Consider the following 26,044-nt stretch of genomic DNA (forward strand, 5'->3'; position numbering starts at 1 on the left):
TGAACACATGTACACTCAAATGTAAGTGTCCTAAGTGGTTCTAAAACGCTTGCAGAATGTGTCTATTGGTTCAAAAATGTTTGTAAAAAGTGTCTCTTTTGGTTCTACAATGCTTGCAGAATGTGTCTTTTTTGGTTCTAAAATGTTTTTTAGGTTCTCCCCTCCCCTTTCCCTCGCTCCCCCCCCCCCCCCCCCCCCCCCCTATCCTCCCCTCCCTCCCCCTCCCCCTCCTCTCCCCCCTCCTCCCCCCTCCTCTCCCCCTCCTCTCCCCTCCTCTCCCCCTCCTCTCCCCCTTTCTCCTCCCCCCCTCCTCCTCCCCTCCCCCCTCCTCTCCCCCCTCTCCTCCCCCACCCCCCCTCTCCCTCCTCCCTCCTCCCCCCCCTCTCCCTCTCCCCCTCTCCTCCTCCCCCCCTCTCCTCCCCCACTCCCTCCCCCCCCCCCCTCCCCTCCTCCCCCCCCCCCTCTCCTCCCCCCCCTCCTCCCCCCATCCCCCTCTCCTCTCTCTCCCCCCCCCTCCTCCCCCCCTCCTCTCCTCCCCCCCTTCCCCCCACCTCCCCCCCCCCCCCCCTCCTCCCCCCCCCCCTCTCCCCCCCCCCCCCCCTCCCCCCCCCCCCCTCCCCCCCCCCCCCCCCCCCTTCCCCCCCCCCCCCCTTCTCCCCCCCCCCTCCCTCCCCCTCCCCCCCCCCCCCTCTCCTCCCCCCTCCTCCCCCCCCCCCTCTCCCCCCCCCCCCCCCCCCCCTCTCCTCCCCCCCCCCCTCCTTCCCCCCCCTCTCCCCCCCCCTCCCCCCTCTCCCCTCCTCCTCCCCCCCCTCTCCTCCCCCACTCTCCTCCCTCTCTCCTTCCCCCCCCCTCTCCTTCCTCCCCCTCCCTCCTTCCTCCCCCTCTCCTTCGTCCCCCCCCTTCCTCCCCCCCCCCTCCCCCCCCTCCCCCCCCCCCCCACCCTTCCAATTTTTGTCATGCAAAAATTGATGGTATTCCCTGCATCGACAGACCCTAATAACTCTACGTCACAAAAATACAAGGTCCTCTGACTCATTGTCAGTGTCTGCTAACTTACTGTCCTCCACGGCTCCATGGCTGCAAATCATCCATAGCATCAGTGCACTAAATTCTTCTACACCTTCGGACTCAGGACAGATCCAGTTGATGTAACCTACACTATTTACTGCAGTGGTGGCCAAAGGTAACTGAACTATATTTATGTCATCACTAGCATCAAGGTTTTAGTCCCCAATTACCCTATCACAAACCTCTTGCACTCCTGTCTCTGTCTGCATTGTGGTTTAGATCTCTACAAGACTGTCTGGCCCTTTGGAGGTTTGAAGTCCCCACTGCCGTTGTCTCAGACCCTGTCAAAGTTTGAAATATGCAGTGTGTTGATAGCATAGCCTGGAACACAACCTCAGCTGCTGTCCACACATTCATTAACCATACTCTAAGGCATGGCCCTGCAAAGATGTCTGCCACTCCCTTAAATGAGGACTATTTACATGTTTCATTGCATTCTCCTTTCCTTCAAAGAGTATGTATTGCCTCCACACCAATCTGTTCTTATCTCAAACACTCCTTCTCGCTCTCCCTTGTGTGTGTGTGTGTGTGTCCCATCCTAGTGTGCGCCCATTTTTCCTACTAACCTGCTCCTCTTTCTCCCCCCCCCCCCCCCCCCCCTCCCCCCCTCCCACTCTTCCATACATCTTCACTCTGGATTCATATTTCACTAGTCTCCTCTCCTTATCTTCCAACCTTTTGTATCCCTGAGTGTCTCCTACATGGGTAAGACAGGATTGGATGGATGTGGGCCAAACGCAGGCTGGTGGGACTAGTGTAGCCAGGATATGTTGGCTGGCGCGGGCAAGTTGGGCTGAAGGGCCAGTTTCCATGCTGTATCACTCTATGACAATGACTCCATCAGTATCACTCTATCACGCTATGACTCCCTTACATTTCCATTGTTTCCATTTTGGTCCTTTAAACACCCATCTACCAATCAACCCATACCCTCCCCCCCTCACCTGTACCCACCTATCACTTGCCAGGCTTTGTCCCCCCCCCCCCCCCCCCCTCTCTAGCTCTCTACAATCAGCCTGAACAAGGGTCCAGACCTGAAAAGTCCCCTGCCCTTTCCCTCCACAGATGCTGCCTGACCCATTGGATTACTCCAGCACGTTGCGTTTCACATATTCTTTTCACGTCAGTTTTCCCACTGGGACAGCAGTGCTATCTTATAATGAGATTATAATTGTGCAGCACTTAGTTTCCTGACAAAGTTAGAGCAAGAAGCTGTAGCATATTATTTTGTGGTACCAAAGCAATCTGAAAAGTGATAGGAAAACGCAAATGATTTTTGGTTGTGTTACAAAATTAGGCGTTATTAATCAGCTAAAAAAAACATGTAAATAATTTTTTGTCATTAATGTTAACCTCACTGACTTGAGGAAGTGCCTGATAGCTTCTTAAGGAGACCTGCAAATTAAGAATCTGATTCAATTCCAGTGGAAAGAAGTGTTAAGTTTCTTCCTCCCATCTCACCTTAGCCCAGGCAACTGAGGAGATACAGTGGCCACACTCTCAGTTATGTGCCCCATAGCCTGGGTCTTGGTGATTTTAACTCCGTGGTTTAGCTCTTTGCTTCCAGTAAATTGATTGCCTGGGTGATTTCCAGATTGCAGGAAGCTGTGGCAAGGATCAAAGGAGTGACCATTGGCACCCAGACGAGTTCAGTGAAAGGTTGCCAGGAAGGTCAATGAAACCTTTGGAGAGAACCTCAGGCAGCTCAGGGCACAGGTTGGGAGAGCTGCCCGTTAACAGTGCCAGAGCCCCAATTCAATGCCGCCCTCTGGTCCTGCCTGTATGGAATTCGCACATTCTCTCTGTGAGCACCTAGGTTTCCACCGGGTGCTCTGCTTTCCCCCCACATTTCAAAGATGTGCAGTAAGTGTGTAGGAAGGAACTGCGGATGCAGATTTAAACCGAAGATAGACACAAAAGCAGGAAATACTCAGTGGGTTAGACAGCATCTCTGGAGAAAAGGAATAGGTGACATTTCGGGTCTGAAGAAAGGTCTCGAGCTGAAACGTCACTTATTCCTTTTCTCCAGAGATGCTGTCTGACCCACTGAGTTACTCCAGCTTTTTTGTGTCTATCAAAGATATGCGGGTTTGCAGGTTAATTGGTCCTCTTTTAATTGTCCCGAGTGTGAGGGGAATGGATACAAAAGTGGAGAACATAGAACTCGTGTGGATGGGTGATCAATGGTTGGTGTGGTGTGGGCGAAGGGCCTGTTTCCATGCTGTATCTCTAAATTAATCCAAAGAGGGAGCTTTCACTCCTGCAGGCCTCAAACGTAGAGGTAATTGAATGCCCAGGGACAGAGCAGATCCTCAGGGGGTAAACCTCCCATCCCAGTTCCAACTCGGTGCCAGTCTTCGAGATTCCAGTGATAAATATGACTGAAGCAAGAGCAGATTTACCTAATTGGAACTGTTTCATCCAGTGGAAGATAAACACAGGCACAGATTGTCGGGGTCAAAGTTGTTTGTATTTCATGTTGATTTACTGTGGATAGCCACATCCTGAAGTCAATTGGCAGCTAATCTGATATGATTTTGAAAGTTCTTCCACGCTATTAGCTGCCAATATTAGCCTAAGTGAGCGGGAGAGATTTATGTCAATATGAAAAGCCAAATAGATATGATTGACTTTCCTTTACCTTTTCACATTATTAACATCACTATCAGTTGATATTTTACAGAAAGTTTGAATCCCTTGGAAGATTTCTACTCATTTACATCTGCCTGATTATCTCTGAGTTACCAAGATCCTAGCAGATCCATCTTTCCTCATCCACAATTCCTGACCTCACCCCATTATCTTTGTTTCTCTTGCTGATAAAAACCAATCCATCTATTCAGCTATGAATTTAACCAACCATTCAGCATCCACAAATATCTGGACTAAGATATTCTAAACATTCACAACCCTCTGAGTAAAGACATTCTCCCTCAACTCAATCTTAAATGGGTGACCCTTCTTTTGAGAGTCTTCCATCTGGTCTTTGAAGGGAACATCTTCCCAGAAGATACTCTGTCTAGCCTCCTAAGAATGTTATATGATTCAATAAGATCACCTCTTATTCTTCTCAACTGAATTGAGCACAGACCTAATCTGTTCAGCCATTCTCCCTCATACAATCCCTTCACACCCAGGCTTAATCGGCACTATTTTCAATGATCATGCATCTCAGTTTTGGTCATTCTGCTATAGGAAGGATATGGTGTAACTGGAAAGAGTGCAGAGAAGATTTACAAGGATGTTGTCTGGACTTGAGGGCCTGAGCTATTGGGAAAGGTTAGGCAGGCAAGGACTGTGGACGCCTTGAGAGTAATCACACTAACTGGATAGCATGCAACAAAAAGCTTTTCACCATTCCTAGTTAAACATGACGATAATAAATGGAACTAAACTTTATTCCTTGGAGTGCAGGAGGCTGAAGAGTGATCTTATGGAGGTGTATAAGATAATGAGGGGAATAGATTGGATGAATGCATGGAGTCTTTTACCTAGAGTAGGAGAATCAAGAACCAGAGGACGTGGCGGCGCTGTGAAAGGGCTGCGGCTCGCCTGCAGTCTGCTCGTCTGTTTTTACTTTTTTGTGTTTTTTTTGTTCAGGTAAACTTTTGGTTATTAGGTTGTGTTATGTGTGTGTGGGGGGGGGGGGGCTGAAACAGGGCTTTCTGTCTCTCCCTTCGGGGGAATGCGACTTTCTTGTCGTATCCCCCTTCTCTTCCCCCGTCTGAGGTGAGGCCTAATGGCGGAGCTGGCTGCCTCCAACCTGTGACCGACCTCGAGGATCTGGAGGTAGAGCCAGCCAGGACTTACCAATGCGAGGCTGGCCGTCTTCGAGCTGCGGCAACGTTCCGGCAGCGGTTCGACTCGGCGCTCCGGTGAGGGTGGAAGGCGCGAGGCTGAGACGCTCCCGTGTGGGCGGCCTGGTGCGGCGCTGAGACGCTCCCGTGTGGGCGCCTGGCTCCTGGCTGGAAGGCGCTCCCGTGTGGGCGGCCTTGGTCCCGGCTGGAAGGCGCTCCCATGTGGGCGGCCCGGTGTGGGGCTGGAGGCGCTCCCATGTGGGCAGCCCGGTGCGGGGCTGAGACGCTCCCGTGTGGGCGGCCCGGTGTGGGGCGGAGACGGTGCTCCGGCGGCTGAGGCGGCGTTCTGGCGGCGGCGACCTGAATCCGGGGCTCGGCCGTGGGGCCAGTGGACGACATCGTCGGGAGCTCGCGGGTCACAGGTTGGTGCCTGTTTTCCGGAGCTCCCGTGGCAACAGCTGCGACCGCTGGGCTGGAGGGCGGCAGCTTCGACCACCACCGGGCCGCGGAGCTTGAACCGCGGGACTGACTTACCATCGCCCAGTGGGGTATCGCCTCAGCGCAGAGGGAGAAGAGGAGGGAAGAGACAGCAACCCTAAGACTTTTGCCTCCATCACAGTGAGGAGGTGCTTGGTGAACTCACTGTGGTGGTTGTTAATTTGTGTTTATTGTGTGTTGTTATTATTACATGTATGGCTGCACGCAACGACATTTCGTTCAGACCGAAAGGTCTGAATGACAAATAAAGGATTCAATTCAATTCAATTTAAGGCAAGGTGGGAAAGATTCAATAGGAAAAGCGGTGGATATATGGAATGAGCTGCCAGAGGAGGTAGTAGGGCCAGGTACTGTAACAACATTTAATAGATATTTGGAAAGATACAGGGATAGGAAAGGTTTAGAAAGATATGGGCCAAATGCGGGCAGGTGGGACTATTGTAGATCGGGCATCTTGATTGGCACGTGCAAGTTGGGCCGTAGGGCTGGTTTCTGTATGACCCTGATTCTGACTCTCATTACATAAAGAGATTAAAACTATGCACAGGGTGTAGAGGTGGTTTCATAGCGTCTTGTTCACTGATAGGAAAACGTTCCTGTTTTGGTATTCCAGCTCCCTTGAAATAGAGACTAACATTTGACAAGCTTTCCCAATTACCAACTGCACCTGTTCTTTTTAATGTTTCATATACGCGGACTGCCAAATCCATTTCTTCTGCATCTTTCTGCATTCTTTCTCCAGCCAAGTAATAACCTGCTTTATCATTCTTCTTTCCAAAGTGAATATCTTTATATTTTCCAGCATCATATACCAATGTGCCAATTTCGTACCGACTCACAAAACCTATCAATATCTTTTTAGTAAACCTCTTGCATCCTCATCCCAGCTTCTCGTCCTCCCTATATCTATGTCATCTGTAAATGTGCTTTATTCCTCCAGTAACACCAGGTATCGTAAACATATGCGATGCAAGCACTGATCCCTGCCACATTTCCCATATCCATGTTAATTTATTAATTTCAACCCCATAAACTCTTATCTTGCAGCACCATCTTTTGTGTGGCACATTATCAAAAACCTTTTGAAAATTCAAATTTATTACAACCACTGCTTTCCCTCTGTCTACCCAGGCTGATATGCAAAGATCTCCAATGAATGTCAGGCATCATTTCCACTTCATGTAGCTATGCTGACTGTACTTTATAAGGTTATGAGTTTCCAAATGTTCTACTATACAATACAATACAATACAATTTATTTGTTGTCATTTGAACCTCATTGAAGTTCAAACGAAATTTGGTTTCTGCAGTCATACAACAAGAAAAGAACCAAGACACAACACAATTTACACGAATATCCATCACAGTGAATCTCCTCCTCACTGTGATGGAAGGCAAAGTCTTATCTCTCCCCTGCACTCCCCATTCTCCTCCCGGTGTCAAAGTCAAAGCCCCCGGCGGGCGATGATAAATAAGTCCCGTGGCCATTAAAGCCGCACCGACGATGCAAATCCCCGCTCCGGGTCTTGATGTTGGAGCCCCTGGCGGGTGCTAGCGAGTCCTGCGGCCATTAAAGCCTCGCCGAGCGTTGTAAGGCCCCGTTCCAGATCATATTCAACCCCGCAACTCGGGCGGGAGAAGTCGCCGTTGTGGGAGCTCCGAAAAGCGGTCTCCCACCAGGGACCCGCGAGCTCCCGATGTCACTGTCCACCGGGCCTGCGGCTGGAGCCTCCGAAGGTCCGGGGTCGGTCCGCAGCCGCGCGCCACCACAGCTCCTCCCGTTCCAAACTCGGCCAGCTCCACGATGGTAAGTCCGCAGGCTCCGCGAATGGAGCCCCCAGGTCGTTCCGGTTGGAGGCCGCTCCACGCTGCTAGGCCCCAACGACAATAGAGACCCAACAGAGTTTAAATCTCTTCCCTATACTTCCCTCGTATAGGGAAGAGATTTAAAAGTTTCCCCCACCCCCCCGCCCCCCCACACATACCCAGTTAAAAAAACACTATAAACTATACTCAACGGGACAAAGAAAAATTAAAAAAGACAGACAACTACAGAGGCCGCTACTATAGTCTCTTTAGTGATCCCATTGTTTTTCCAATGATAGACATCAGGCCCATAGTTACCAGCTTTTTGCCTCTCATCCTTTTTGTAAAGGAATTGCCACTTCAGCACTTCTTCTTCAAACATTCAGGAGTTTTGGAAAATTACGTACAATGTATCCGACATCTTTGTGACCGCTTGTTCAACTCCAAAGGGCATATTTTGCCTTTTTATACTAATTTTCTCATGATGATGTTAGTATTAATTACTCCCATGTCTTTTTACCAAAAATAGTGATACAAAATGGCTGTTTAACTACTCCGCCATTTTGTTGTTCTCCATAACTATTTTCTTATCCTCATTCTCAACAGGGTTTATGTCTTAATGTTTAAGAAGGAACTGCAGATGCTGGAAAGTCAACGGTAGACAAAATGCTGGAGAAACTCAGCGGGTGATGCAGCATCTATGGAGCGAAGGAAAAAGGCAACGTTTTGGGTCAAAACCCTTCTTCAGTCTTATTTTTATGTCTTATTTGCGTACGGAGAAGCTAATTTGTCAATGTTTAATATGTTACCCTATTTCCCCTCATTGCTTATGCTGTTGTTGCTGTTTTAGTTCTCCATTACCAGATTCTGAATTTATTACATTCCTACACTAACTGCCGTGACCTTATGTTTTTTTTCTCCTTTAATACTCACCTTAGCCTCTTTCAATAGTCATGGTTGGTTCAACCTCACTTTAGAGTATTTTCTCATTAGGATATAACTTTGCCATGAGTCACTAATTATCTCAAGCGTTTTACCTGCTAATATATTTTGTCAGACCACTTAAGGCCTTTCCCGAGTTACTCACAAACTCTCCTGAGTTTTCCCCTTGATTCGAACTTGGGGAATGTCGGGTAATGTCGGTAGCGAGTCCATAGGAGTCCGTAGATGTTTCGTAGTGGCTCGTAATGCCAGCCGTAGGAACTTGGGGCATCAGGTAAGTCGAACATGTTGAAAAATGTCCATGAGTTAAAAAAATAGCCCTGAGTACCTACGAACGGGTATTACCGTTTGAGAGTTTGTGAGTAACTCAGGAAAGAGGGACAGGGCCTTAAATTCAACCCTGCATTCATTCATTCCAATGACCCCTTGTCAAGTTTTGCGTGGTACAACTAGTAGACCTGCTGCCCTCACAGAAACCCAGGTTCGATCCTGAGCACAGGTGCTAACTGTGTGGAGCTTGTACATTCTCCCTGTCGCTATATGAGCTTCTTCCTGGTGCCTGAGATGTGCAGCAGCTTACTTGGCCTCTGTAAATTGGCAGTAGTGAACAGGGAGTGGATGTGAAAGTGGGATAACATAGGAGTAGTGTGGCTGGGTGATCGATGGTCCACATGGACTCGGTGGGCAGAATGGGCCTGTTCCCCAGCTGTATCTCAAACTATTCAAGTTACTTCCAATCTAGGTTTCTCATGTTCTACATCCTGTGATTAGCGTGTCCTAAGGGATATTTTACTCTGAAATCATTTATTAACCCCGTCTCATAAGTAATTAGCAGGTCCTAAGTAGATTGTTCCTCAGTTGGCCTTTTAGCCCACTGCTCCACCTTTTACATGCCCCACCATTTCCTGGCATGTGTGCCCTTTCCTACAGAGTACTGTTTGCGGCACTCCCCCCCACTACAACCATTGTGTTCTTTTACTTCCACCCAAATGGACTCGACATCTTCTGAGCCGAGATCATCTCTCACAGCCGTACTTATTTCACCTCTTTATAACTATCTACCCCGCATCCAGTCCATCCACATCCATCCATCATCAAAATTATAATATCAAATTCCAAGTTTTGATTTCCTTGTAACCATTTCTCCAAATGACTTTCAGATCAAACCTTTGATCTCCAGTTATACTGTTAGTTTATGGATTTTATTTTGAATACTATATGCTTTTAGATATGGACCCCACAAGCTTGTACTTTTACCACAGCCTGTCTTTTGGCTCCACAAAGTCTATTTATCTTCTTGTCTTTTTGTTTTTTGCTGCTTTCTTTTTCTTCTTGTTTTCTGCCTATTATTTCTAACCTTGATTTCCCTCCCCTCTAACTCTCTGCTCAGGCACACATTGCCCTGCCTTCTCAACAGCACCAGAGTTTTAATTGTTAGATGGAATATTCATATAACTCGATCACGGTTGAATAAACATAGACCTGCTGCACAATGCAGGGAGCGTAACATGTGAATTTTAATGTACCAAACTCCCAAGCACAGCCTTGCCACAGAGGACATGTGATAAAATGGGTGGAACTGCATTTATATGCCATCATCCTAATTTTTCTAATGCACCACGCTAATAAAGCACTTTTTTGTTGATTGAGTGATAAATATTGGCAAACACACCTAAAATAACTTTCCTGTTCTCATTCTAAAGAGCGCTATTGGACTTTTGAATGATTTTATTCCAATGGTATAATATTTCCTCAGGTCTGCACTTTCATGTGTGAACAGGATGTTGAACTTCTGAATAATAGGGCAGCACCCTAGTCATTTAATTACAGGCCGGATCAGGCTCAATTTTGTGACCTAAACTCACACTTGTAGAAAAGCTCGCTTGAGACCCATTCTGCATAATCAGAGAGATCCCAGTCATCCAGGACTGATATTAAACAAGGTTCAGAGATGGAAAACCAGTGATTAAGCCGCTGCATTGAACGGTTCCCCTCTGTGGTTCTTTTTAAACAGCAAAGAGGATAAGGCTGTGCTGAAAAACATCACAGACGTGCCTTGGATCCCAGAACAACGTGACTGTTGGCGTGTTCTGGTCGTGACTGTTCGTGACAGAAAGAAACCTTCAAGTGATACTTTTATGGCAACATAATTTCAACCACAGAATCGTTTTAAAAATTAACATGTAAATCCCCAATCATTGCAAAGACAGATGAACCAGATTCCATCACATCATGGTTCTGATGTGGTTCACTAGAAAAAGTGCCGATATAACGTTTGACAACAGAGCTGTCATTTTGCCACTGATACAATGCAGCTCTTCAAAATCATCAGCATAAGTCAATCTTAATGAGTCTTCTTTACACATAAATCAAATTTTAGTCATGTATACACTTTACAAAAAAATCTCTTCCATTTCCGTGGAAGATCTGTAATGTCTGTTTACGATACAATATCGGAAATATTCTTCTGATCTCCTGCCTGGACTTTTGGAAGACAGCATGAATTCCAAGTGTCAGGGGAGCTTCTGCCCACCAGTTAGATGAATGGAGGCTCCTACGTTCTCTGGAGTTCAGAAGAATGAGGGGCAATGTCATTGAAACATCTAAGACCCAGTGGGATTGGTAGGATAGACAAGGGGAGATTGTCTCCTCTGGCTGGAGAATCAAGAGTTAGCAGTCATGCCCTTTTAACCCCATTCTCCTGCCTTCTCTCCATAACTTCTGACACCTGTACAAATCAAGAATCTATCTATCTCTGTGTGCTGTTTGGTGGGCTGTGTGGGATGTGAGGACCGGTTGCTCCTCCCATGCAGCAGGTGGCGCTGCACAGGACAAAGGGAGATGTTGTGTATATAGTTTATCTTGTCTGTAAACAGTATGCGGGCAGCCATTTTGAGTTGTCTTGCTGCCAGCATTGAGTAATAAAATAAAGACTTCTGTTGTATCTTGAAGTTTCATGCAGACCTAGAAAACTAACACGAGCGGTGTCAGGAGTGGGATTCTTCGGCTGGCGTCCAAAGACCCAGATAAGAGCATATTTTTCGATTTAAAAAAACCCAGCTCTAACTAACATGTGTCTGCAATTCGATCGTTTCGAACCCGAGCAAAAAAGGTGGTCATCGTATTTAATGCAAGTTTTATTTTCAAAGTATGGCAATTACGACTGACATAGAAACATAGAAAATAGGTGCAGTAGGCCATTCGGCCCTTCGAGCCAGCACCGCCATTCAATATGATCATGGCTGATCATCCAACTCAGTATCCCGTACCTGCCTTCTCTCCATACCCTCTGATCCCTTTAGCCACAAGGGCCACATCTAACTCCCTCTTAAATATAGCCAATGAACTGGCCTCAACTACCTTCTGTGGTAGAGGAAGAAGGGTCTCTTGTGTTCATCATTGTCTCCAGAAACGTTTGCACTGCTACAAAATTTACTTACAGAAGAAGTAACTGAAGCCTCATATGCTGAAATCACAACGGCTTTGCAGCTGCATTTTGAAGAAAGTCGAAATTTCCTCGCAGCTCGCTTTGATTTTTACAGGACGGTGCAACAGGCACCAAGGCAAAGGCATGTGATTTAAAAACTCAATGCTGCGGAAAGTGCCAAGACAATGCGCTGCGGGATAGACTTGTCATGGGCTGCAGGCACGCATTCATCCAGCAGGCGATTCTCAAGGAATCAGATGCCTCATAGAAGAATGTGCTGCAGTGTGCTAAGATGGTCAAGCTGCTGAGTACAGGATTTTGCTGCGGGTCTCGAACCTACAGTTCCAGGTGGCACAAAATGGCCAACGAAACAGCATTGAAGCTCCCTCAGGAGGTGCATACAGTTCGTCAGACTCGTCCGCAATGCCGGAAACCAGTTGATCGACCCAGAGCAAATCCGGAGAAAGTTTCAGAAGAGCCGTTCCCCTGTGGGGGGAGGATCAAAACCCTGCTACCGGTGCGGCTCGACTGCTCATCATCACCATGAATGCCCGTATATCGTCCGTTTGTTATGCCTGTTACCGAAAAGGTAATCTCCAGGCAGTGTGTTAATCCGTAGGAAAGCTGCAAAAGGGCAAGAAATAGGATACGTAACTGGAGATCAGTGGTTGAGTATATTTAAGGCTGATTTGTGGACAGGAAAAAAATTAGGTGTGATTTGGAGGAGGCAATGAATTTGAATAGCAAAGCAGGTTTAAATGGCAAGTTTCCATGTTTTTATGAGAATCAATGACACGAGCAAATGGAATGAGTGCTATTGAGGGAGAGAAGGACCACCTATGTTGAGAGCCCCATTTTCTGCATTCTTGGTGGATCTGAAGCATAGATGAAGGCCATTGGGGCACCATAGAGGTGCTGATGCAGAGTTGTTGTCTTACAGCTCCAGAGAACCGGGATCAATTCTGACTATGGGTGCTGCGTGTATGGACTTTGTAAGTTCTGCGTGACCTGCGTGGGTTTTCTCTGGGTGCTCCCGTTTCCTCCCACATTCCAAAGACATACAGGTTTGTAGGTTAATTGGCTTGGTAAAATTGTAAATTGGCCCTAGTGTTTGTAAGATCGGATGAGTGTGCAGGGATCGCTGGTCGCCTCAGGCCAAAGGGCCAGTTTCCACATTGTATATCTAAACAAAGCTAAACTAAAACTAAACATTTCAAACAAGAGGACATGACTTCAGAATTAAGGGACAGAAGTTTAGAGGTAACATGAGGGGGAACTTCTTTACTCAGAGAGTGGTAGCGGTGTGGAATGAGCTTCCAGTGGAAGTGGTGGAGGCTGGTTCGTTGGTATCATTTAAAAATAAATTGGATAGGCATATGGATGAGAAGGGAATGGAGGGTTATGGTATGAGTGTAGGCAGGTGGGACTAAGGGAAAATAATTGTTCAGCACGGACTTGTAGGGCCGAGATGGCCTGTTTCCGTGCTGTAATTGTTATATGGTTATATGGTTATTGGATGGAAAAGGGAGAATTGTAGCCTATGATCTATTGACCTTCCACAGGTGTACAGTGGAGATCACACTGACTGGTTCCATCGCGACCTGGTTCTGCAATCTGAATGCCCAAGATGTAGGAGATGAATACTGCCTGGCCCATCACATCTACTGACCTCCCCACCATAGGAGGGATCTATAGAAGGTTCTGCTTCAAAAAGACTTCACCATGGCCACTCCCTCATTTCAATCACACTTTCAGGAAGAAGGTACAGAAAGAAAGAAACAGCGGAAAACACTGATCACCAGGTACAAGAATAGTTTACAATACAATATAATACAATATAATACCATTTATTTGTCATTTGAACCTCACATGAAGTTCAAACGAAATTTCGTTTCTGCCGTCATACAAGAAAAGAACCAAGACACACCAACATAATTTACACAAACATCCATCAGTGAATCTCCTCCTCACTGTGATGCAAGGCAAAGTCTTGTCTCTCCCCTGCTCTCCATTCTTCTCCCGATGTCAAAGTCAAAGTCAAAGCCCCCGGCGAGTGCTAGCAAGTCCGCGGCCATTTAAAGCCGCGCCGAGTTTCTTCTCAGCAACCATCAAACTCTTGAACACTACACGGTGACATGGTTGAGTTCAGTTGAGTTTAGTTTATTGTCACGTGTACCGAGGTACAGTGAAAAGCTTTTGTTGCATGCTATCCAGTCAGCAGAAAGACAATACATGATTACAATCAAGCCATTATAGTCTATAGATACATGATAAGGGAATAACATTTAGTGTAAGGTAAAGCCAGCAAAGTCCAATCAAGGATAGTCCGAGGGTCACCAAAGTGGTAAATAGTAGTTCAGCTCTGCTCTCTAGGATAATTCAGTTGCCTGATAGCAGCAGTGGTAGAGATGCCGCCTTACAGCACCAGAGACTAGAGTTCGACACTGACTATGGGAGCTGTTTGTACGGAGATTGTACATTCGCCCCGTGACCGCGTGGATTTTCCCCGGGTGCTTCAGTTCACTCCAAAAGTGTACAGGTTAGTGGGTTAATTGGCTTTGGTAAATAAGTGTAAATTGTCCCTAGTGTGTAGGGTAGTGCTAATATACAGGGTGATCACTGGTCAGCGAGGACTCGGCAGGCCGAAGGATCTGTTTCCGCATGTACCTCTAAACTAAACTACACAACACTAATGTCAGCAACTATGAACGCCTGTTGACTCTGTCTTTGGTTGCACTTGGGACTTTGTGATTATTATATTTACCTGCGTGTATTGCATTTACAAGCAAGTTAAGCTGCTGCAAGTAAGAATTTAATCGACCTACTGTCAGTACACAATTAAACAGTTTTGACGCTTGACTCTCGAGATGCTAATCATCTTTATTCGCCCTTGTGGCTGCAACATGTTTCTCCAAGGTGAACCTGTCAGTTCCCTGAGTTGGTTTCAGGTGCAAGTGACCAACAAGGCATACACATGAGAAACCCACCAACTGACACCGCAAACCCCTGTCATTATCTAGAAACATGTTCACACCCAGACACTTGCCGAAGTCAAATGCATCCAAAATAAGATATACAGACTTGTGTATACAAAATGGTAAATTATCATTGATAATACACAGCTGAGCCAGCCAAGGTCTGTGGGAACATTTTTGTTTTGTTTCCAACAACCACAAGGTTGCAATATTTTTATTTTTTCTCAGTGTATGGTATTTATAGATTGTCCAGGAGACAGAGCTAGATTCACCAGCTTGGAAAGATGAGTGATGGTTATTATCTTGCACAGAACAGCACAGGAGAAGAATGAAGATATTCAAGGCCACTCAGTGCAAAGAATTACACCCAATAATCCAACACTTGACTGCATCAGAAATAGTAGAACTTGATTATTATATCATATTCACACAATTTCATGTCATAAATTTATATTTTTATGGTGCATGGAATATATGAGGAGGATGAAAATGTTCCATTATTGTAAGTGGTAAAACTTAAAAACCTACCATCCAATTATATTGAAATATAGATGATTTGGTATCTGGCTCGCCTCTTATGTCTTGCCACAGTCCCCTTCTCCCGTATTCCTTGGTTCCCATGCTCCTTCCCCATTCACCAAGGCCTTGCTCCAATGCCCCCATCCCTGGCTCCAATGCCCCCATTCCAGTAGTTCGGGCCCTTCCTCCTTTTTCACCCACCATAATTCCAGTTCCCTCTCTCCCACACACCTCACCAGATCCCTGTTTCCCATGCTCTCTTTAAACTAACTCGGGTCTCCATTTCCCACGCTGCCTTCAATCGTACTGGGTCCACAGAAAGATTTATCATAATACCATGTACAGTAAAGGGCTTGTCCCACTTTCACGACCTAATTCACGACCTCTGCCGAGTTTTCCCTTGACTCACACTCGCAGCATGGTTGTCACGATGTCCCAGGAGGTCGTAGGTAGGTCGTAGCAGGCCGTGATGCTGGTCGTAGGTACTCGTGGCATCAAGTAGGTCGGGGCGTTTTTCTAGCTTGATGAAAAATGTCCACGAGTAAAAAAGGTCGTGAATTAGGTCGTGAAAGTAGGACAGGCCCTTTACATTAAAAAAAAAAGACTGTTAAAAACATGTTCGGGAATTAATATACCCAAATCTGTCTCAAGGATACCACATTATTGGAGTTTTACCATATATACCTTTCACCATTGTTTGCATAAATCCATGCAGTAATGTATACATAAAACACATCAGAAAAATTGTTGTTGGCTTTCCAAAGAAAGAACATTTATACCCTTGCCAAGTCTTCAACCTCTATTAATGATCACTTGTATTCAGTTTAGTTTATTGCCACATGTAATGAGGTACAGTAAAAAGTTTTTGTTGCGTGCTATCCAGACGGTGGAAAGACATTACATGATTACAATCAAGCCCTTTACGGTATATAGATACTTTTAGTGATCACAGTTAAAGTAGGAAATGTTGCTGTAGGAGTAGAGATTTAAGAGTGTGGCGAGATTGTAATACCAGATTACAGACCTGCTTCTGTGGCTAGCATGCAAATAGTCGCCTGGGCTGGGCGCCATCTTGGAAACGATGGTACAAGTCAATGTAATTGTTACTTTATTACAAAGCAGGCATCCCACATGCCTCTCCTGTTAAACCAGATCACAACATGTCCCGACCTTGCAGACCCTATGCAGTTTACAGCAAACCTTTCACAACCTTATGGTGAACCACCATTCTCCCCTTATCATGAACGTGGTCTATAAGGACCATCAACATTCCTCCCCAAGAAATATAAGAATTCTCAGGAACAGGAACTGGCCAAAAGGTCAAGATGAATTGAAATGTATCAGTGCTCCCTGTTCACCCCCACCTTCCCCCAAACCACATCTTATCCCAAAATATTTTCCTTCACTAAGAATGAAACCAATAACCGCTTTAAATAATAAGCTGTTCATTTCCAAGGTCTTGGCTGATGATTTATGCAACGTTCTGACCTTTGGCTGACTGTTGGACCTAACAGTTTTAACTTTTGGCTTGTGACCTGAAAGCTCAGTTGCAATAAAAATGTTCCTTGATTGATTTTGTAATTCCCTTCAGGACACAAATAACTTCTATTAAGTCTCCTTGAAAAAATTGGGATGGGTTAGGACATAACAATCTTAAAAAAACATACTGTAGAAAAGGTGATCCAGTAGAAATAGTAGAACAGGAGAAAAGTGAAATGCACAAATCTACACCGTTCCACTGTCAAAATGACCACAGCAAGTTAGGATTAATCTTAAAAGAAAGTTTTACTCAAAGGACATTCAAGCCTGGAACACAGTTCTTAAATTAGCTACTGAGGCAGAGATTAATTTATTATTTCAAAATAAATTAAGCATGGGTTTGAAAAAGAAACATAACATAAACTGACACAAACAAGGGAAATAAGATCAGTTCCGAGTCTTGATGTTTCTACTGGTGCAGTTTACATTGCAATTATCTTCCTTTCATTTTAACTACAGTCCTTGTCAGTAGCACAATTCAACAGCAGCACCAGCCTACATTTAGGTAGCAGCCATAGCATTGCCACACCATACAAAATGCTAAGTGAAACATTATGTAGGATTGACGGGCATGCAGAGATTTCAGCACCAGATGCACAAAAGGAGTGGCTTGACAGATGAAAGAATAACCCAAACATCAGAGCCTGTAACGGTTAAAGGAGTAGCGTATGTGCCCTGAAGATAGACGCACAAAGCTGGAGTAACTCAAGTCAGGCAGCATCTCTGGAGAATAGGAATAGGTGACGTTTCGGGTTGAGTCCCCTCTTCAGCTTGAGAGTCAGGGAAGAGGTGAACTAGAGGTATAAAAAGTACAGAACAGATCAACGACGACTCTGATGGTCAAAAATCCCACGATGGCCCATTGTTGGCGGATGTGGATAACAAGACTTGGGTAGGTGAGGGACGGAGTGTGGATAGTGTACATTCAGTGTGCATAGCACCAGCCTAGGACTGCAGGAGAATGGGGAGACACTGGCGACACGTGGCACAGTGGTAGAGTGCCATAGAGCGTCAGAGACCCGGGTTCGATCCTGACTATGGGTGCTGTCTGCACGGAGTTTGTACGTTCTCCCTGTGACCTGCATGGGTTTTCTCCGGGTGCTCTGGTTCCCTGCCACACTCCAAAGAAGTACAGGTTTGTAGGATAATTGGCTTCAGTAAAATTGTAAATTGTCCCTAGTGCGTGAAGGATAGTGTAAGTGTGCGGGGGTCGCTAGTCAGCGCAGACTCGGTGGGCCGAAGGGCCTATTTCCACGCGGTATCTCTAAATTAAAGTAATTGCAGCTACTGGAATCTTGAACAATAAACAGTGCTGGAGGAACTAAGAAGCTCCCGACCTGAAGTTTTGCCTCCCCATTCCCCTCCATACATTCTGCCTGACCCCCTGAGTTCCTCCAGCACTTTGTTATTTTCTCTAGGCCTGCAGGAGATGGAGATGGCATTAGGCCTTGTGCCCCTTGATGTAAGTGTGGATACCCTGTCCATCAATCTATACATAACTAAAACTCTGATCTTGTTATCTTCCGGTTAGTACGATTTTTATATTTGCGCAAAAACGGTTCTCGATAGCTAGGATTTTTTGCCAGTTCACTCACAGGTCTCCTATGCTACAATTGCACCAAGTTTCGTACAAACTTAAAGCCCACGGCATTGGGGGTTCAGTATTGATGTGGATAGAGAACTGGCTGGCAAACAGGAAGCAAAGAGTAGTAGTAAACGGGTCCTTTTCACAATGGCAGGCAGTGACTAGTGGGGTACCGCAAGGCTCAGTGCTGGGACCCCAGCTATTTACAATATATATTAATGATCTGGATGAGGGAATTGAAGGCAATATCTCTAAGTTTGCCGATGACACTAAGCTGGGGGGCAGTGTTAGCTGTGAGGAGGATACTAGGAGACTGCAAAGTGACTTGGATAGGCTGGGTGAGTGGGCAAATGTTTGGCAGATGCAGTATAATGTGGATAAATGTGAGGTTATCCATTTTGGTGGAAAAAACAGGAAAGCAGACTATTATCTAAATGGTGGCCGACTAGGAAAAGGGGAGATGCTGCGAGACCTGGGTGTCATGGTACACCAGTCACTGAAAGTAGGCATGCAGGTGCAGCAGGCAGTGAAGAAAGCGAATGGTATGTTAGCTTTCTTAGCAAAAGGATTTGAGTATAGGAGCAGGAAGGTTCTACTGCAGTTGTACAGGGTCTTGGTGAGACCACACCTGGAGTATTGTATACAGTTTTGGTCTCCAAATCTGAGGAAGGACATTATTGCCATAGAGGGAGTGCAGAGAAGGTTCCCCAGACTGATTCCTGGGATGTCAGGACTGTCTTATGAAGAAAGACTGGATAGACTTGGTTTATACTCTCTAGAATTTAGGAGATTGAGAGGGGATCTTATAGAAACTTACAAAATTCTTAAGGGGTTGGACAGGTTAGATGCAGGAAGATTGTTCCTGATGTTGGGTAAGTCCAGGACAAGGGGTCACAGCTTAAGGATAAGGGGGAAATCCTTTAAAATCGAGATGAGAAAAACGTTTTTCACACAGAGAGTGGTGAATTTCTGGAACTCTCTGCCACAGAGGGTAGTTGAGGCCAGTTCATTGGCTATATATAAGAGGGAGTTAGATGTGGCCCTTGTGGCTAAGGGGATCAGAGGGTATGGAGAGAAGGGAGGTACAGGATACTGAGTTGGATGATCAGCCATGATCATATTGAATGGCAGTGCAGGCTCGAAAGGCCAAATGGCCTACTCCTGCATCTAATTTTTATGTTTCTATGTTTCTATATTCCGATCAGTTGAATGTCCTATAAATTAGCGAGGTTTATAAGATCTTAAAAACCACGCGTGCGCAAATCGATTTATTTTCCTGCCGTTCAGTGCCGCGTGGATTAGTCTCTCCCCCAGTCACTCACCGGGACGGTCCGCCCCTTCCTGCGCCAATACGTCTTTACTGGAGCTGTGGATGGCCGGCGGAGGTTTCCAACTGGATACAATTTTTGGATGGACCCAAAGCAGCCCATCCCCGAGCAGCCCATCCCGGAGCAGCCCAGCCCCAAGCAGCCCATCCCCGAGCAGTCCAGCCCCAAGCAGCCCAGCCTCAAGCAGCCCAGCCCAGCCCCAAGCAGCCCAGCCCCAAGCAGCCCAGCGTCGAGCAGTCCAGTATCGGAGACGTGACCCAGCCCAGTATCGGAGACCCTGTCCAGCCCAGCTCAGTGTGGGTGACCCAGCCCAGCCAAGAGTCACAGACCCAGCCCAGCTGGGAGTCGGAGATGTCGCCGATGTCACCAAACGGAAAGCAGAGACTCTGATCCCAGCGGAGGAGGACGACCAGTGGCCAGCACCCACTGTGAGTCCCCATCGCACCGCCAATTCTAGCTACTACCCCTCTGGTCCCCCTCACTGGCTCCTCCTCCATGATACCCTCCTCGCCCATGGCTCTTCCCCGTTTTCTTTTCTCCAAACTCGCTTCCCCCCCCCGCCCTCCCCCCCCCCCCCCCCCCCCGTCTGGCTCCCGTCCTTGCGGAGGCGGGGAAATCTGCGATGACCCCTTGCGGAGGCGGGGAAATGTGTTTAGCATGTTCACGTCCGTCTCAATTTCCATAATTGCCTCCTCTTTATCGAATGTCACGTCGGGTCCAATCGGTAGACGAGGCAGTGCATGGGCATCGGCATGCTCGGCAGACACATGTGGTCATCATATCCCATCATGATCAGGGCCCAACGTTGTACGTCTAACACCACTTTGGTGTCCGTCTTCTAGGTCTGCACAAGTACTTGAGAGTCTTCAAGGTACAACAGAAATCTTTATTACATTACTTCAATGCTGGCAGCAAGACAACTCTAAAATGTCTGCACACACAGACTGTCTACAGACAGGATAACTATATACAAGACATCTCCCTTTGTCCTGTGCAGCGCCACCTGCTGCACGGGAGGAGAAACTGATCCTCACACCCCACACAATCCACCAAACATCACACCACCCACCCACACAACCCCCCCACCATTTACACCCCCCTCCCACACACACTCCCCCCCCCAGCCATCCCCCCTCCCCCCCTCCCGCCCCCATCCACACCTCCTCCCCACCACACACACCCCCGTCACACACCCCTCTCCCCCCACACCAACCTCCTCCACACCATCATCTCACCCCCTCCTACACCTCCCCGTCCACACACCCCTCCTCCCCTCCCCTCCCACACCACCCCCCCCCCCCCCCCCCCACACCACCCCACACCCCACTCCCCCCCTCTCCCCTCATCTCCTCCCCTCCCACACATGAAGAGGAGGGGGAGGGAGTGCTGGGGGATGAGGGGAAATGAGCCACGCCTGCGCAGTTAGGGGCTATGGGTGAGTGGTGGAATATTCCATTGGGGGAACAGTTTGTGTTGGGGGAAGGAGTGAGTGGTGGAATGTTGCATTGGGGAATGGGTTGCGTTGGGGACCAGACCTCCCAAGTGACTGGAACCCAACAGGTCTCTCTTAGTCTATTACTCCAGCTGTGGGTGTGAAGTTCTCAAACCACAAACATTTTTAACGTCATTTGAGCTCATCTTTCTCCAACGTAGTTGGCCTATTTTTGTAGTTAGTTACTATAATTAGGTAAGGAAAAAATCTCTACCTCAGCATAAGATGGGAGTCTGTAGCTGGATTGCTGTTCCTATGTATATGCTGCTAATTAACTTGCAGCTCAATTTTAAAGTCATTGCATTTTCCATTGTAGTTCCTCCCAGGACATCATACTTAAAGTTCACACCTCAGATTGCTCACCAGCTTCAATATTACACTGACTTATTAGGCAGGCATTATTCTGGCTTGCCATTTGGGAATTGCTTTATACACTGAGTTCTCTGTACAGTTGCAGCATTACACTGCTCTAAACTACAATCTGCAATGGGGAATGTTTCTCACAATTGTGGCAAATTCAAAACTGTGATTCAGACTGTGATATCAGAGGTCTCATCATGGCCATTAACTGGCATTATGCATTAGCCAGACTTTCTTTGTGTTGCTATAATCTACCTCCATTAAAGAGACAATTTTACTTCCATACTCAAACATTAAAGTTGTAGATTCATACAGCACATAAACGAGCCCTTTAACCATAGCTTGAAGGTGAGAGGAAGAAAATACAAAGGAGAGTTACAAAGCAAATGTTCAAACAGGTCCCTGGAACATGCTGCCAAGGAAACTAGTGCAAGCAGCTACGATAGCAATGTTTAAGAGGCTCATGAATAGGCAGGGATGGAGGGATATAGACCATGTGCAGGCAGATGGGATTAGTTTAGAATGGCATCATGATGGGTGCAGGTACAAACAGCCCCTTCGCCTGTGTCCTCCTTTGTTTTGCATTGTTATCCCTCTCCCCTCTTCCAGATTGTTTTCTCTCCCCTACAATCGGGTCAACAAGTCCCTTTCAGAATGGCAGGCAGTGACTAGTGGGGTACCGCAAGGCTCGGTGCTGGGACCGCAGCTATTTACAATATACATCAATGATTTGGATGAAGGGATTCAAAGTAACATTAGCAAATTTGCAGATGACACAAAGCTGGGTGGAAGTGTGAACTGTGAGGAGGATGCCAAGAGAATGCAGGGTGACTTGGACAGGTTGGGGGAGTGGGCAGATGCATGGCAGATGAAGTTTAATGCGGATAAATGTGAGGTTATCCACTTTGGTAGCAAAAACAGGAAGGCAGATTACTATCTAAATGGCGTCAAGTTGGGAAAAGGGGAAGTACAACGGGATTTGGGGGTCCTTGTACATCAGTCTATGAAAGTAAGCATGCAGGTACAGCAGGCAGTGAAGAAAGCGAATGGCATGTTGGCCTTTATAACAAGAGGAATCGAATATAGGAGCAAAGATGTCCTTCTGCAGTTGTACAGAGCCCTAGTGAGACCACACCTGGAGTATTGTGTGCAATTTTGGCCCCTAATTTGAGGAAGGACATTCTTGCTATTGAGGGAGTGCAGCGTAGGTTTACAAGGTTAATTCCTGGGATGGCGGGACTGTCATATGCTGTGAGAATGGAGCGGCTGGGCTTGTACACTGGAGTTTAGAAGGATGAGAGGATATCTCATTGAAACATATAAGATTGTTAAGAGTTTGGACACACTAGAGGCAGGAAACATGTTCCTGATGTTGGGGGAGTCCAGAACCAGGGGCCACAGTTTAAGAATAAGGAGTAAGCCATTTAGAACGGAGACGAGGAAACACTTTTTCTCACAGAGAGTGGTGAGTCTGTGGAATTCTCTGCCTCAGAGGGCAGTGGAGGCCAATTCTATGGATGCTTTCAAGAGAGAGCTAGATAGGGCTCTTAAAAATAGCGGAGTCAGGGATATGGGGAGAAGGCAGGAAAGGGGTACTGATTGGAGATGATCAGCCATGATCACATTGAAGGGATGAATGGCCTACTCCTGCACCTATTTTCTATTGTCTAGCCAGTCTGAAAAACGATCTCAACCCAACATTTCACCTGTGCATGTTCTCCAGAGATGCCGCCTGTCCCGCAGGTCCCATTTTTCCCCCATTGGAGCAATCTCCTATGCCTTGCCTGCCAAAATGTCTCTTAAATGTAGTGATCACACTCCTCCTCTGCCAGAGAGTTCCGGACATCAATCATTCTGCTATATGTTGCCTCCACCTGCAGCAGAACAGTGAACATTCTCCTCTCTTTCTTCTCAGGAAGCATTTTGTAATTAAGGCAGTCTCATTTTTGTAAAAATAACTTCCGTCAGAAAAGTGATTACAGCACCAGAGAAATAAATTTCAATTCCTATTCTGCCAGCATTTTATTGTCCAGGTGCAAGCTGATATTAATCTATGTATTAAGTTACAAGCTTTTGCATTCTCATTGACTGGAATTATTGAGCTGCGTTTAGTAATGAACTCATCAAGTGTTTTTTCGATTAAACTGATACATATTTATGATCTTTTATTTTATTTAAGTTTGATGAGGGAAGCACAAGGATCTCAGCAGTTGGTCATAAACTTCAATTAGCATCATACATTACGGGAACAGTTGCAGTCCCTGACAACCATTAAGAACCCATTTGCAGTAATCCTACACTGATCTCATTTTATTTGCCCCACATTTTTATTAACTTCACAGAGTCTACCACGTACCTATACACTGGGCACAATTTAGAATATAGAACGGTGCAGCAACAGGAACGCACTCTTCAGCCCACCATGTCTATGCCGAACATGATGCCATGTTAAACTAATCTCTTCTCTGCTTACACGTGATCCATGTCACTCCATTCCCTGCATATCCATGTACCTGTCAAACACCTGTCCAAAACCACAGACAGCTGTCGAGGCCAAGTCATTGGGTATTTTTAAGGCAGAGATTAACAGGTTCTTGATTAGTAAGGCTGTCAGGGGTTACGGGGAGAAGGCAGGAGAATGGGGTTGAGAGAGAGAGATAAATCAGCCATGATGAAATTGCGGAGTAGACTTGATGGGCCAAATGGTCTAATTTTACTCCTATGACTTACGGACTTGTGGACTCTAAAACACCGCTGTTACCACCATCTCTGGCACCTTGTTCCAGGTACCTACAATTCCATAAAAAACGTGCTATGCACACCTCCATTAAACTTTGCCCCTCTCACCTTTAAGCTGAGGTCAAGGAAAGAGCGCTCACGTTGCGGCCCTGTTTCCACCACCACACACAATAATCACAAGAGGCGGACATGACAGATACCAGTGTACACAGATGCCGAGAAGCTCTGGCTGAACAACTTCTAATCTTGTGTGTAGACTCGATAAGAAGAAGACTTTTAAGCAATGCCCAAGAGTCTTTGAAATCACCACCTTGAGAAAAAGCTTCTGACTGTACACTCTATCAATGCCTTTCATGGTTCCCTCAGGTCTCCCCTCTGCCTCTGACGCTCCAGAGAAAACAATTTGAGTTGTCCAACCTCTCCTTATAACTAATAACCTTTAATCCAGCGTTGTGGTAAACCTCTTCTGCACCTATTCCGAAGCTTCCACATCCTTCCTGTAACGGGGTGACCAGAACTTCACACAATCTGCAGTGATCAATTGACCTGCTAATCCGTACATCTTTGGGATGCAGGAGGAACGAAAGTGCCCGTAGGCAATCCACACATGGTCGCAGGTAGAACATGCAAACTCCACACAGTCAGCACTGGATGTCAGGAAGCTGAGAGTGACCATGATCCCAACCTCCATGGGCAAAGAAGATTTTGTGTGAGATTGTGGGAGGTTAGGGACTACAGTTTGAGTGATGGCCCTTTGATTCACACTGTCATGTGAAGCAGCCTTGATAAAATCTGCTTCTAATGTGAGTAAAGGTCTCAGGGGCCACCTGCCCATCAACCCCTCCTCACCTTCATCCACCTATCATTTGCTAAAAGATAGACACAAAATGCTGGAGTAACTCAGCGGGTCAGGCAGCATCTCTGGAGAAAAGGATTAGGTGACGTTTCGGGTCGAGACCCTTCTTCAGACTGAGAGTCAGGGGAGAGGGAAACTAGAGATATGAAAAGGTACAAAGAACAAATGAATGAAAGGAATGCAAAAGGACAAATCAAAGCCAGCAACATTGACCCAGGAAAGGTGGAGCCCACAATAGTCCATTGTTGGCTGTGAAGAAGGTGATACCGAGTGGATACAAACAGTGTAATTAAGCTGGACAACAGTGAAACTACTTGGACAATTGGGGGGGGGGGGGGGGGGGGGACACTGGGAGAGAAGGAATGCAAGGATTACTTGGTTAGAGAAATTCCTACCTCACCCATCGCCCACTGCTTTATACTGACAATCTCCTCTTTACAGTCTCAGTCCTAAACATCAACTAACCCTATGACTATGTAGAAGCTGCCTGACCTTCAACAGCTTGGTGTTGTCTCTGGATTCCAGCATCTGCAGTCCCTATGTCTCCTTCTTATAATTTTTATTATCGAGAAGCACCAAGGAGTCCCTCAACGCTTCATTAATAACCACCAAAAGCAGAAGAAATTAATACATTCTATTTGATTTATATATATAGGTGTATTTGAGATATATTCCATGACCTTTTCCAAAGGTAAACTAAACAGCTAATACAGGAAACAAATATTACAATACAATAAGGTCTAACAGTATTGCCAGAAGCTAAGGAGCAAGTAGTCCCGAAGTTGACATTTTGTTTTATGATTGGGTTTACTGTACATGTATAATGGAATTCTAATTGTATTTATTTTAACATTATATCCTCTTTGTTTTCATTGACATTAAAGTCCTCTTGCTACTGTTCAGGTCCTCTTTCACCATGCATTGTGTTGCACAGATGCTAAGTTTAGTTTAGTTTAGTTGAGAGATACAGCATGGGGACATACCTTTCGGCCCATCAAGTCCAGGTTGGCTATCAATCACCCATTCACACTAGTATTATGTTATCCCACTTGTACATTCACACCATTGAACTGAATTGAATACTTTACAAGGCACGGTGGCAATTTACAGTCG

The sequence above is a fragment of the Leucoraja erinacea genome, chromosome 12 (assembly GCF_028641065.1).
Source record: "Leucoraja erinacea ecotype New England chromosome 12, Leri_hhj_1, whole genome shotgun sequence".
Classification (NCBI taxonomy): domain Eukaryota; kingdom Metazoa; phylum Chordata; class Chondrichthyes; order Rajiformes; family Rajidae; genus Leucoraja; species Leucoraja erinaceus.